Below are 14,700 nucleotides of genomic sequence, written 5' to 3'. Positions count from 1 at the left end.
AAACATGTAAAATTACAAAAGTTATGGGAAAACGCATCAAAATAGATTAATAACAAATAAAACAAGTTTTCTTAAAACACAAAGTTTACTTCAACTGACAGTCATATTGGACTGGTACAACATGAATAAATAGATAACCATGTCTACAGAACAGGACATGTTTTACTGGTTGTACAGTATAAAATAAATAAATAAAGAGCACATGTCTATAGAACCGCACATGTTGTAAACTTGGAGCGAGTAGCGACTCTAGAGTCATGAGTCTCCCCTGTTCTTTCTGACCAGGAAATGAGTCGGCAGAAATGCAACGCTACCAAGTGATGCGTATTTTTCGAGAGGTGCATGTCGGACAGGACGCATCACAAACAAAATATCAAATAATTATCGCAAGACTTTCGATATAATATGGGCAACGATATTGAGTCGATATATCGTGCACACCTAGTATAGGGGGCATTTCTTGCCATTAATGCTTGGATAAGACGCCTACATCTCCTTCGGTTTAAAATAATAGCTAGTGCGGTGGCTGTGATATACATTAACCTACCAACATCCTTTGCAATGACTTATTGCGAGAGGAAAAAAATACTTTTTAGTCGCATAACATGGGTTAATGAAAACGCTGTTGTAATAGTTTAGCTATAGTTTTTTATCGACATTTAGAAAATATCGCTAATGTTTTGCGCAAATCTGTAATGGAAAAGTGGCTAGTGTCTCAAATTGGCAGAATTCACAGAAAAATGCTGCTCCACATGAAGTTAGGTCAGAACATAGATAAGATTTTTACTACTTATCTTTAATAAAAACAAGTCTGTTAATTCACAAAAGGAAGAAACATACCTGAAGGAACAAAGTCATCAACATCATCATTTTGATCTTCATCCTGATTATCATCCTCATTCTGATCTTCATCATCATCATCCTCCTTCTCCTCATGGCTCTGTTGTTGTTCCTCTGCTGTGGTTTCTTCTCCTCGTCTCTCTATCAGGTTCCTGCAGTCCTCCAGTTTGACGGAGCACATCTTCATCTGCTGTTCTCCAGCGTTACAATCAGAGGTTTGATCAGCGGATCCATGATCCTGAGCGTCAGTATAACACAGTAAAGTGAGGCTGAGCTCTGAGTCCTGTGTGTCTCTGGATCTCCAGACTGAATCCTGAGCTTCTGTCCCATCAGTCACACACACTGAAACCTTCTCCAGATCCTGACAAACAAATCATAGATCAACACAAATAAACAACAACCTGTTGATATTAGCCTCATTACTGAGGCGTAAGAAGTGGGAAGCTAACAAAACTTTGGTTTGATTGAGCTGAAGGATGAAATGATGAGCTGCTCAAACCTCTCTGTTGGGTTTGTCTCCTCTTTCTCTCAGCTTTGCCTCCAGTGACGCCACCTCTTTCTTCAGCTGACAGATTTCAGTGATGAAATCCTCAATATCCAGCATGGACAGATCTGTTCCTACTGATTTACAGCAGATCACATCCATCTGCGCTCTCATGGTCAACATCTGAACACAACATCATGAGCAGATCTAAAGAAAATAACATCTTATTTTGGAGAACACTCAGAAATATTTATTTCAGATGTTTAAATGTGTTTATGTTTATTTTCAATAACCAGCACAGAGCGAGAATGTTATAGATATATGATATTATAATATATATAAATGTTATATATGACATAATTAAATACATTTTCAGATATTAAACATGGTATTGTCAGATTACTAATTATCCCACAACTGTGAAAACTTTAATCGAGCATACATTTGTGTTAATATACTTACTATTGTTAAAATAGCATGATTAAAACATGGTCAGTGAATGTAGTAAAACTATGGGACATTTGTTTGTTATGTTTACTCTAAAACCATGGTTATTTTTCATACGACGAGGAAAAGCTCATTTAAGCTCATTAAAACATAGTGCTAAAGTACATAAACAGCTAAAACACACAAATAATATAAAACCAGTCACACTTACCACTGCTCAGTCTTTCTTTCTTCAGTGGTTTTACGAGTACACTAAAGAATACCACAGCGCCTCCACAGTACTAGCGATGGAGATAGAAGAGAAGAAATGAACTGAAGGTCCGGCTGAGTTGGGAGAGCCTCACCAAACTATTGATTTTTTACATGAATTATCACATGAAGACATCGAAACGAATGTTATCAGAAAGCCGGCAAATGACCGTTAATTTTTAAATTATGCGAGTTCGCGGCTTAATGTAGAGAAAGAGCGCGCAGTAGCGCGTGTAATATTGAAGTTAAAATATCAACACCGAGGTATCGATCCAATAATAATCTACTGTGCGTTTGAGTTTATTGTCGTTTTTATCATTGTAGAAAGGTAGTGTAGAAAGTGTAAGTTGATTTGAACATTGATACAACCAACTCCGTGTCTGGACATGTCCACAAAAACTTCACCACATAGCATGAAATTATGGCTATGTGTGTTTTCATATGACCACTTGATGGCGATATATTAAAAGCCCTACAATTCAACACAATCAGCAGAACATCAGAAATAGAACCCAGCTGGACCCCAAAAAAAAGATATACAGAAATCTTTTTTAAACAAATTGGACAAAATAAGGAACCCGCTCAGTCTGTTCTGTTGGAGATTTTGACTGACGCATGAGAACTGACCTGAAGTATTTGCCTCATAGTGTTTCCGCTGGGTCACAGTAATACCAACTGTCTGGTCACTTCCTGCTCCGAAAGGTCATGTCAACATTATATTTATCTCTTTCTTTTTTCACCCTCCCTCCCCTTTTCCATGCAAACATTATTTCAAACAATATACAAGTTATGACATAATAGTTAACGAGATAAGTTATAGAAAATAGCCTAATTAACCTGTTATATATATATATATTAAATATATATTTCCTATAAGAAATGGAAAAGTAGAAAGAAAGAAATAGAGAGAGAGGTTTAAGAATTAAGATTAAAAGCATGAAGATAAAGATTCAAGTGTTTTGAGAAAGAATATTAAACATGGTACAAATGTGGCTTTCTTGTATATTTACATTTATGGCTATAAAACTTACCAATAAATAAAATAATATTTATACAAAAACTTGCTTTGATTAGATTCTTGTCATATAAAAACCAAAAAGTAGGTGTCTATAAGATAAGGAAAAACCATAAGGCACATTTTGGACAATCAAGGCATTAACATTCCTCCAGGACACTCCCAAAACAAGTGACCTACAGTTTCAGACGAAACTTCACCAAAACAGCAAGATGTGTCGATATTACTTTTACAGTTCTGCACCAAAAAAATACTTGACAGGGTAAAATCTGTAAATAATTTAGATATTTCTTTAACTTTATTTTTTTAAAGAGCATGCGGCCACTTAAAATTGTGCAAAAAATTATTCCACTAAGAAATGATAGATGGAAATGAGGTAACAAGGTCCAAAAATAAAGACCTGAAAAAAATGATTGTACAGAGAAACAGATAGAATCAACCACAGTGACTCATTGAGCCACACTGGTATTATTTCTGAAGACATATCGTGCAAATCTCCAAAAGATGGCTTTGAAAACTATCAAATTCTTAGATACTGGAAATTGGTATCTCAAAACAAAATCAGTGAAAACCATTATGATCAAACAGCTGGCGTAACATCACTCCATTACTGTACCAGTTTTCAAGAAACACAGGTTTCCTCTTATGTAGAATATTACTATTTAAAAAAAAAAACAACAACAACAAAACAAAAAACAGTGGCGGTAAATAATGCTTGTAAATAAGACACCAAGCCAAAAGCATTTGTTGATGATAATTGGAAAGTTTACAGGACGTTTACTTATAGAATAATTGCGCATTAAAATAAAATGCATTACATTACACTCCATATAGTAATAATAATAGTCCTATTGATATTTAATATAACTGATTTTCAAATGTTGTTATTTCTCCATAGAAATTTAAGAAACATTACATCAATCAACTTGCAAGTGGATTTATTCACTAATCAGCACAGGACAACCTGGAGAAACCTTCTGCTTTATTAACTCTTTCTCTTTTACTGTATCTCTGTTGTTATGTGAGTTGCCCCGCCCACTGACTCACAAGCCCCGCCCCTCAGATATGATATTGGCTGCGCTTTTTGCAGATTTGTGCATTTATTTGTTTACTGCGCACCATGAAAACATTAAAGGCCTTGCATTGATTATCTGATGTTCCCCCTCTCACAAAGACACACAGACAGAGAGACGCACGCAAGCTGTTAAACTGCTGGAAAGGAAACATCTGCTCGTCTCAGTTCTCTAAGAGAAGTAAAGCCCTCATGTCTAACTTTTATTCTCTCAGAGTCTCTTAGCTTTTATGTGCCAAAGTTTTTTGTAACATAAATATTTACTGCATTAGTCCGGTCAATCACACACACACACGCACACACACACACACACACACACACACACACACACACACACACACACACACACACACACACACACACACACACACACACACACACTGTTTTGTTGTTCTGGGAAAGTCTGTGAGTCTTACTGTAATTCTGGGTCATATTTACTTCACAAATATGAATGACAAAGAAGTCTCAAGCGGCATTTATTTGCCAAAAAAAACAGTGAAATATTATTCTAATGTAAATCATCAGTTTTCTATGTGAATATACAGTAAAGTGTAATTTATTCCTGAGATCAAAGCTGAATTTTCAGCATCATTACTCCAGTCTTCAGTGTCACATGATCCTTCAGAAATCACTATAATATGATGATCTGATGCTCAAGAAACATTTATGATTATTATCAGTGTTGAAAACAGTTCAATATTTTAGTGGAAATGGCATAATTATATTTCTCGGGTTTCTTTGATGAATAGAGTTTAAAAGAACAGCGTTTATTTATCTTTTGTAACATTATAAATGTCATTTTTGATCGATTTGATGAATAATAGTAGCCCATGTTCATGTTGTTGGAGGGCATGAGAGGAAGTGGAACTATTATATGCTCCGTGGAGTAACAGTGGATTCGGGAGCGTGTCCTAAAGAGAGGATAGGTGGAGTGACCGAGGTTTCCAGATGATAATCACATCATTAAACACAGAGCCATTAAAAATCATCCGGTTTTCTGTGAATTTAATAACTGCGCGTCTGTTTGACATGTGCCTTTACGGGGGGTTTTCAACTGCTTACACTTGGCTTCAAAAATGTGCCTGTTTTTATTTTCAAAACTTTACACACAAATCCAAGAATTGCACACACATAATGCAAAATGCCTCACATCTCCTGCTAAATGAAGCGCTGCTTTCAAAACATCACAAACAAACATTTGTCTTACGTCGCACCTTTGCCATAATGTTATATGTTTGGATATATCATACACACACACACACACACACTGATTCAAAACCTACAGCTCTTCTTTCATGAGCTCCTGTGTATATTTCAGATTGAAAGTATCGGCAGAGAGATGTTGAAAAATTCACGGTAAAAACGAAAGCAAGATTTACACGAAACTATTTTTTTTTTTTACTGTAAGCATTTGTGGTTGTGAAAACAGTATTACACAATGTGAAAAACATATTACTTGACCTTTGACCTTTATAGGCCTATTCTAAAGCCATGATTGGTGGGTGTTCAGTAAAGCAATGAGTGAGGTGTGTGTGTGAGGCTCTGATGAATTAATGTGGCATTTGTGTTTGAAAAAGGAAATCAAGATACTTCCTGTTGAAGACTGAGTTGAGGGCTGAGAATTAATGTATGGTTTTGTGGATTTGGTGTGTGGTTCTGGTGTTTGTTTGAGTGTCAGGTTTCAGAAATTGTGTGACAAGAAAGAGTTTTGTGTGTAAGCAGTCGAAAAAAAACTGTAACCCTCAGGAGCTGAAATTAAACACAGTTACAGCTCATGAATATTTAATGAGGCAAAAACGGTTTAGAATTGTTTTGTTTGAGCGTTGCTAAGCAACTCTTCGCAAATTTGTAGCTGATAGAATGTTTCACACTGCGAAGCACTGATGATGCGACTTGGCACCATGTCACATGATCAATCAACCGTGTCTCGTTGCCATAGTTACTGTTTCCCCTCAAGCAGACCGAAGAGAGGAAGTGAAATGCGCTCAGAGATCAAACACTCATTCATGCGCTTTATAACGATCACTTCACGATCACTGAATCACGAAATGTCACACACAAGGCCAAAAGAGCTTTAGGAGCTACAGCAGATAAACTGTTATGTAAACAGACTACATGTAACGCAAGAAACTGAAGGGAAGTTGCTCACACACACACACACACACACACACACACACACAAAACCACAGCGGCTTGAATACACGTAAAACCCTGTGTGGAAAAAACAGCGTTTCCAAACCACAAATCATATGGTGTAATATACTCAATGTATTTTAGTCTGTGTGCTCTTGTGAAGAGTAAGATCGTCAATCATGAGTTGATTATTATTCATTCTCGTGAGTTTTACATGAACACACTGAGATCAGAAGCAGAAGCGAAACAGAGCTATTTCAACAATGCATGTTTCAGGTTCACATTTGAAACACATTTTTTGAGTTTAATTGCTGCATTAACTGTAATCAACTTTCTTATTGTTCTCCCGTGTTTTCTGCCTAAAAAGGCTTTGCGGTCGAAGTGTTTTGAACGATGCTTTTAGACTTTGACTAAACATAGAGGAATTATTTTAAAAATATGATGTGATGTATTATGCAAGTGTCTGATTACAGCACATCATGTGTGAAGGACGGTTTCCTCTTTTATACCTCAGGACAAAACTGGAAGTTTACTTTCTAGTTGTTCTAGATGTAAACAGAAGGAAACAAAACTCAGCTGACCCATGAGTCTCTCTCTGTGTGTGTGTGTGTGTGTGTGTGTGTGTGTGTTTGTGTATTGTGACAGCATGAGAGATCTTAGCTTGTGCAACTGTAAACACCTCTTCAACGGTCTCTTCAGTATGCAGGTGTGTTTAATAATCAAACAGAAGGATTTCAACTTAAGTCTCTTCAGATCAGAACAAAACAACTTAATCTTCTTGATAGGCTGGAAGAGTTGTCGCAACAAAGACCTTTTTCTTTACAGCATGTGGTTTTAAACGTTTTACGACGATATGTATGCGCTGGTTATTGTTGCATACTACTACTAATTCAGTACTTTAACTCTTCAAAATTTCATTTTAATATTTCCGACATTTAGTTTCCACTGGCACAAAGTGTTAGGCTACTGAGATTTTACTAGTATGGCTATAATTGGTTTTTGTTCATTGATGAAATATGGCTAATATGCTGGTAAATCTGTATATTCTATTGAAGTTCAGCTATGAAATGTAAAAGATGAAACCTGAATAAAGCTGTTGATGTGAAGCAATAACTGGTGTTATTATATATAGAACAGTAAAATTAATAAAATAAGAATAAAAAAATAACAGTATAATCCTGTACTTTATTTTACAGTAGACTTAGAACTACTGTAGTTGGTTTTACAGTAATTATACTGTGGTATAAAATACAGAGGCTTTCTGGCTTATTTGTTGCCAGTAAGTTTGTTGATTTTACGTAATGTTTTTTATACAGTGTAGGAAAAAGCTTGACTCTTGCATTGTCGATACAAGATCTTAACTAAAAATTGATGCTCCTGATGTGGTTGATGTTATTTACACCGAGGATCATCAGTTTTTGGTGAAGATCTTGTATTTTTCAAAGTCTCCTCCAGCACATCCCAAAGGCTTTCACTGCATTTAAGCTCTGGACTCAAAACACATTTAGTTTTCACCATTAAAGATGAGTTGAGTTTGTAATGGTGAAGGGAAATAATTGCTGAATTAACAGTAATTACATTTCTTACTGTTATTATGTGTTTTCTGCCTAAAAAGGCTTTGCAGTCGAAGTGAAGAATGTGTTTTGTTGACAATAGCCCTTACATACAGTATTTACTGGTAAATTACGGTAAATTACCGGTAAGAGATCACGTGTGAACAGGACCTTTACAAAAATACCGGTAAATTTGTTTAGGCAATTAATTATTATCGGAAGTTATAACATTACCAGTAAATTACCGGTATTGTGCTGTGAATGGAGATTACCGGTATGATCGCGTACAACGTTAGAAAGCGCTGACGTAAGAAGTCTGCTTTGGGCCAATCATAAAGTTCTTATAGAGATGACGTGATTACCATTAATAGATTTCTATTTAAGTAAAAATAGTTACTATTTCATATTTTTTCTATTTAAATATGCCTTTCACTCAGACGTCAAAAATGTTGTTGAAGGATCACTTACGATGACTGACATCACAGGATTTACCGGTATTTTGGAGCTGATGTGTGAACAGCACATTTGTGTATTTACCGGTAAAGTCATTCTGGTAATTTTACGGTAATTAAACAGTATTGCTGTGTGAAAGGGGCTATTGTTAGACTTTGACTCAATACCGAAGAATGCATTTGTGACGTACTAAATTGTGCAAACTTTCATTGTTAGTGGTGTTGGTCTGCTGTGACTCTGACTCTGTTATGTGCGAAGCCTGTTTAATCTCTAAAGCTCTTCAGAAAGTACAACAAATGTGGACGTTTGATGACTAGCTGTTTATACGCTGACGTCATGAAGAACTTGTAGCATCATTAGCACAAAACTCAGCTGACCTTAAATGTGTGTGTGTGTGTGTGTGTGTGTGTGTGTGTGTGTGTGTGTGTGTGTGTGTGTGTGTGTGTGTGTGTGTGTGTGTGTGTGTGTGTGTGTGTGTGTGTGTGATTATATACAGTATAAGTGAAGTTAGTGAAGAGAAATGATCCTGGACTTTTTGAAGTTTTCCCTATACCTATTACTTGCAAGTGTCACTGATATTTGATGTCATCCAGAGTCTAATCTCGTATTATCTCTCATAATCTCTTATAAGTTGTTGATTTTGATCTACGTGTGTGTTCAAGAGAAACAGTAACTTAATGGGCCCTATCATACACCCGGAGCAATGGGACGCCAGACGCTACGCAAGTGTTTTTGGCTAGTTTCAGCCCGACGCAGTTTTCAGTGTGTGTGTGTGTGTGTGTGTGTGTGTGTGTGTGTGTATGTGTGTGTGTGTGTGTGTGTCTGTGTGTGTGTGTGTGTGTGTGTGTGTGTGTGTGTGTGTGTGTGTGTGTGTGTGTGTGTGTGTGTGTGTGTGTGTGTGTGTGTGTGTGTGTGGTTAAAGTGCAACCGGACCATCTACAGGACAAGCCAGAATCCACCATATCTTACACAATATTAACCTTTTACATAGTAATCCTTTTATTTGTAATATTTGGCATGTTTGTGTGATGCTGCTAGGCGTCCCTGTGTGTGTAATTAGCAGAGTGTGTGTGTAATAAGCAGAGTGTACGCGCGTTGTGGACCCACCTATAGGTGCACATTATTAACGCGGTCTTTAAATAAATAAATAAATATTGCACAATTGACTTTAGACCAGGGTTCAGTTGGTCAATGGCTCAGTCTATTTCAGTTCCTCAAAATAGCAACGCTTGAACACACGCCTCAAATGCATTTTGCTATTTAAACAACGTGGCGCAGGACGTGGAAGTGATAACTGCGTCAGACTGAAACTGCGTCCAGCTTCAAGGAAGAGATGAGCCTCCAAGCGACATGCTGGATGCAATCAGAGCATTTCAGAACAAAATAACTGCCCTCTGAAAAATGCTGGGTTGTTTTGAACAAACCCAGTTCAAATATGAACAAACCCAGCTGTTGGGTTAAATTTTTAAATTACATTTTTAATCCAACGTTTGGAATTGTCCATATTTGACCCAAAATTGGGTTAAAACAACGACAGAGAATTCATTCACTTGACCCACAAACGACCCATTTCTGCAGCAGCTCTTCAGGATTTTTGAATGCTTTGGAAGAGCTGAGGGGGGATTTTGAGTCCAGATTCAAGGATGTGAATGAGCAGAAGGAGATGTTCAACTTTATTGAAAAGCCCTTCCATGTGGATGTGTCATCTCACACTACAACTATCAGTTGGTATGCATCGTAGAACTGCGGACAAAAGACATTCTCGAAGTTGAACTTGGAGCAGGTTTTGGTCACTTCGGGAGTTTGGCGTCTGAAGAAGATTTTCCCAGTTTGAAGCCGCTTGTGCAAAAAGTGATGTCTTTCTTCGTGAGCACTCACACTTGTGAGTCAATATTCTCAACCGTGAACGTATAACGAGGAAATAGAGAAACCACCTCACCAATAAACATCTCGCATGCCTCACAAGGATTACAACAACAAGCTACAAATACAACATGAAGAAAGCCAAGGAAATGCATGCATGCTTCCGCTCATCCCAGCATGAAGGTAATCCTGCTTTTTTTGTCATTAAGGGAAATCATCTTGTCTCAGTTACAAATTTGACTGGTCTAGGACAAATTCATCATTTACCAGTCAAATTTGTAACAGAGACAAGATGATTACCTAAATGCTGGGATGAGCGGAAGCATGCATGCATTTCCTCGGCTTTCTTCATGTTGTATTTGTAGCTTTTTGTTGGCAATCCTTTTGAGTCAAAGTCTTCAGACACCAAAAGTCGAGCGGAAGCAAGTGTATATCCTCCAGCTCAGGATGTGACAGCTTACGTGTGAACGCTTGCACTCGTCTGAGCCCTGTCAACTGAAACACGAAGGACAAGAAGTGACTGATCCTTCATATATCACCAACCAAAGCAGGAATCGCAGTGTTTCCTAACATGGAGCTGAAGTGCGCACTTATTGTTTTCGGTGAGTTGATGCTTCACTGTTTTAAAGTGCGTGATAAATATCTTTACGTTAAAGATAGTACTCAAAGTTACATGCATCAGGGCGTACTGGTCAGTAATGTTGGCTGTAGTTAATAATATACTATATGTAAGGAATAATTGAAAACAATCCAATTAATTATTGGAAAATAATGCACACCCGATCAGATTCGAGCATTCAACAGCTCCGAAGTATAATGTATTATAATGCCGGAGCAAACCAGAAGAGTTGTGCGTGTTTAGTGTGTTTCTTGAGTGCTCTCTGTGGGCGGGCGTTCTGCGCATTCATGGTTGTCAGTTACAACAAATTTTCACATAGTAAAACAAGTGTAGCTACCTTCAGAAATCATTCTAATATGCTGATTTACTGCTCAAGAAACACTTCTGATTATTATCAGTGATTATTTTGTGCTGCTTCATAATTTTCTGGGAACCCTCATACATTTTGTTTTTCAGGTTTCTTTGATGTATAGAAAAAGTTTATTTTTGAAAGAAATGGAGATATTTTGTTACACTATAAATTTCTACATTTTTAAATACATTCCATATTTTTTAAAAATGTATGAATGCAAATAATACAGATAATTCCACAGATCTTTTTTCTTTATCTTCAACAGGTTTTTTCCTGCTGTCTAGTGAGTCTCATGGATGTGGCGTTGGATACATAAACAAAAATATGAACTGCACAGGTAATGAGCACCTTTGTGTGTTTTAATACTATGTCTTTTTCATAATGTGCACAATACACAGTTAATGCTCTGTATGTCAATCAAAAGAGGGAATTTGTGTAACCGAAGATTTTAAACTTTGTAGTGACGTTTCCATTTTGATTCCTGCCTCTGTTACAGATGAAGATGAGTGTGAGACGCCGAGTCTGTGTGGTGAAAACGCTCAGTGTGTAAATACACATGGAAGTTACTATTGCACCTGTAATGAAGGATTTCTATCAATGCCACCCAATTTCACAGCATCAACTGCCGGAGAGTGTGTGGGTACGAGAGGGGTTTATGGGATAAAAGAGTCCACTACACTGTTTGCCATCAAGCCTGTAAATTAATAAGAGTACCATAAATCACTTAAAAATATTGCACAACTGTAAAAACAGCAAAAGCATCTTTGAATTTACAGTTTTTTATTGTAATTACTTTACATTGTTGCTATAATAACACCCTGGACTGAATTAAAACCTGTGTTAACTCACTTCATTTGAGGAAACCGATTGTCTTAAATTGGACAATTGCTATTTAATATTTATACTCTATTAATAATGTGAGTATATTAGGATTTCATTTCAATCCATAAAAAAATAATGTTTTTGAAAGTAAAATTAACAACTGAAAGCAAAACTAAAGCAATCAGTTTGACTGTAAAAACATTGCCTTGTTTTAACTCATAAATATTTGTGGCAACTTTTTTCATTTTGTAACTCACGTGAATACACATTACTATAACATAGTAAATATATTGTCACATATTTTTTAAAATATGAAAAGTGGCAATTCCTTATAGCATTCAATATATTGTAAATGTAATATAATAATATTTTATATAAATCAATATATTATTCCATATATTTTTCAATATATTGAAACCATTTAATATATTGACCAAAAATATACGGAAATGTATTTTCTTTCCATAGGGGTTATGTGATAAAAGATTACACTACGATGATATGATTAAAATACTATAATTAATACTAACTGCTTCCCCCAACAGATATCAATGAGTGTTTTGAGAAGACACACACATGCCCAAGTGATCTGGTGTGTGTGAACACCATTGGCTCTTACAACTGCACCAACTGTCCTAAAGGATTTGTTCGTGACCCAAGACGAGACTCATCATGTAAAGGTGAGCGGCCTCACTCCTATTACTTTCCATTCATTTAACCAAACAAAAGAACATCAAGAAATAACCTTTTTTCATTAAAGGTCAATTTTTCTTTTAATCAATTATTTTAGCTATTAATTATTGTCAGCTATAGTTAAATGGGGATTATGGTGTTTAAACCCATAAATAATAGGCCTAGAATCGAATTTTATGAAATATATTAATTATTACACTGTAAAATCCAACATTTGTTCTAACTAAGACCTTTTAGTTCACTTAACTTAATTGTTAATATCTAGTAATCTGTACTACTCTCATACTTGTTTACTCAGAAAACAGTTAAGATTAATTGATTGGTTTGAGTTCCATTTTGTCAAGTAAAAAAATGTTTTTGAAGTGGGGCAATTCTTAATAGACTTTTCTCTCATTTCCTCCACTTCTGCAGTTATCTTTATCTAGTTGCATTCACTCATGTCCCAAAGTCATCTTAAATGCTCAGTTGTAAACAACTTTTACATTTTAATAATTTTAGAGAACATCACATAAGCTGATTTCATGATTTTCAATTGATGTTGACATTCCTCAAATGTTTTTGTTTTACTTGTTTTTACTTGTTTGGAAAGCAGACTCACCATTATGATGATCCGTGTCCCATTTGGTTGGGCACTTGGAACTTCATTTATATTATTGTAATTCTCTTCCTATTGATGCAGCGAGAAGTGTGTACATGAAACAGCGGATGACGAGGATTAATGTTTTTTAGGGGTTTCAAACTGTGTGTGTGTGTGTGTGTGTGTGTGTGTGTGTGTGTGTGTGTGTGTGTGTGTGTGTGTGTGTGTGTTCACATGTGGATGAGTGTGTGTCCTCAGTGTGTGGAGAACATCACATAAGCTGATTTCATAAATTGATGTTGACATTCCTCAAATGTTTTCATTTTACTTGTTTTTACTTGTTTTAAAATGGACTCACCATTATGCTGATCAGTGTCCCCTTTGGTTGAGCACTTGGAACTTCATTTATATTATTGTAATTCTCTTCCTATTGATGCAGCGAGAAGTGTGCAACAGCGGATGACTAGGATTAATATGTTTTTTTGAAGGGTTTCAAGCTGTGTGTGTGTGTGTGTGTGTGTGTGTGTGTGTGTGTGTGTGTGCTGCAGATGTGGATGAGTGTGGGTCCTCAGTGTGTGAAGTTCACAGCCGTTGCACTAACACACCTGGCAGTTTCTCCTGCATCTGTTCTCCAGGGTTTGATAAACACGAGAACACCTGTACAGGTCAGCGTCAGTGTGCTGATGCTGCTAGTGATACAGTGTGTTTGAGTGATGATCACATGATATGATAACAATCATAACGTGCCGTGTTTGTCTGCTGTTTTAACATCAAAACGAGTGCAATATAATTAAATATAAAGATGTTATAAAAGGAATCTGCATTCATGTGACTGATAGTCCGTTCTCTCTCTCTCTCTCTCTCTCTCTCTCTCTCTCTCTCTCTCTCTCTCTCTCTCTCTCTCTCTCACACACACACTCACAGACATCGATGAGTGTAAAGATCCAGATGTTTGCGGCACAAACGCAGATTGCAAAAATCATCCAGGCAGCTTCATCTGCGAATGTCACACGGGTTACAGTAACTACGGCAACAACCAGTCAAAATGCACCGGTGAGCGTTAGTGTCAACCTTCATTATAAGTTATGTGCAGGGTAAAAATAAGCATTTTGTTAATATATGAATTATATTTTGTTTTTGTTCACAGAGATTTCACAGATGCATTTCTGTGTATGAGTCTCGTTTGTCGAAAGCTGACGTCTGGCATCTCCGTGTGGTTTAGATGTGATCTTATCTGTCGGACATCGAAATCCTTTCACCCTTCGCTTATCAGCGGTGAATCTGATTTATATCATGTTTGAAGGCCTGTTTCTTCTTTTCTCCTTTGAAATACTTTAGAAAGTCAATAAGAAAACAAGAAGTTTTATTTTCTAGTTGTTCATGTAAATAGAAGGAGCTGAACGCACTCGTTTAATTTCAAATGCACTTTATTGACATGACAAATGTTATAGTGTATTGCCAACGCATTTTCAATGTTTGATGAGGACATATTATGAAATGAGTAAATAAAAATAAGGTGAAACAAACA

At 36.5% G+C, this 14,700-nt stretch overlaps 1 pseudogene across 1 annotated transcript in view; it reads right to left on the bottom strand.

The window, feature by feature from the left end:
• The window catches only part of LOC143706314 (uncharacterized), a 32,051-nt pseudogene extending 30,043 nt beyond the window's left edge, over positions 1–2,008 (bottom strand). Inside the window, exons 1-3 of the transcript XR_013192965.1 lie at positions 1,983–2,008; positions 1,340–1,531; positions 841–1,201 (exon numbers count right to left, since the gene is read on the bottom strand). The product of XR_013192965.1 is annotated as an uncharacterized LOC143706314 (transcript). The remainder of the gene's footprint in view (positions 1–840; positions 1,202–1,339; positions 1,532–1,982) is intronic.
• Between the last annotated feature and the right edge of the window lie 12,692 nt (positions 2,009–14,700).

Source organism: Siphateles boraxobius, unplaced genomic scaffold (assembly GCF_051911475.1).
Source record: "Siphateles boraxobius isolate OS27281-9 unplaced genomic scaffold, OSU_SipBor_1 111, whole genome shotgun sequence".
Lineage (NCBI taxonomy): Eukaryota > Metazoa > Chordata > Actinopteri > Cypriniformes > Leuciscidae > Siphateles > Siphateles boraxobius.
Note: the sequence above shows the minus strand (reverse complement) of the source record. Positions and strands in the feature narration are given on the sequence as shown.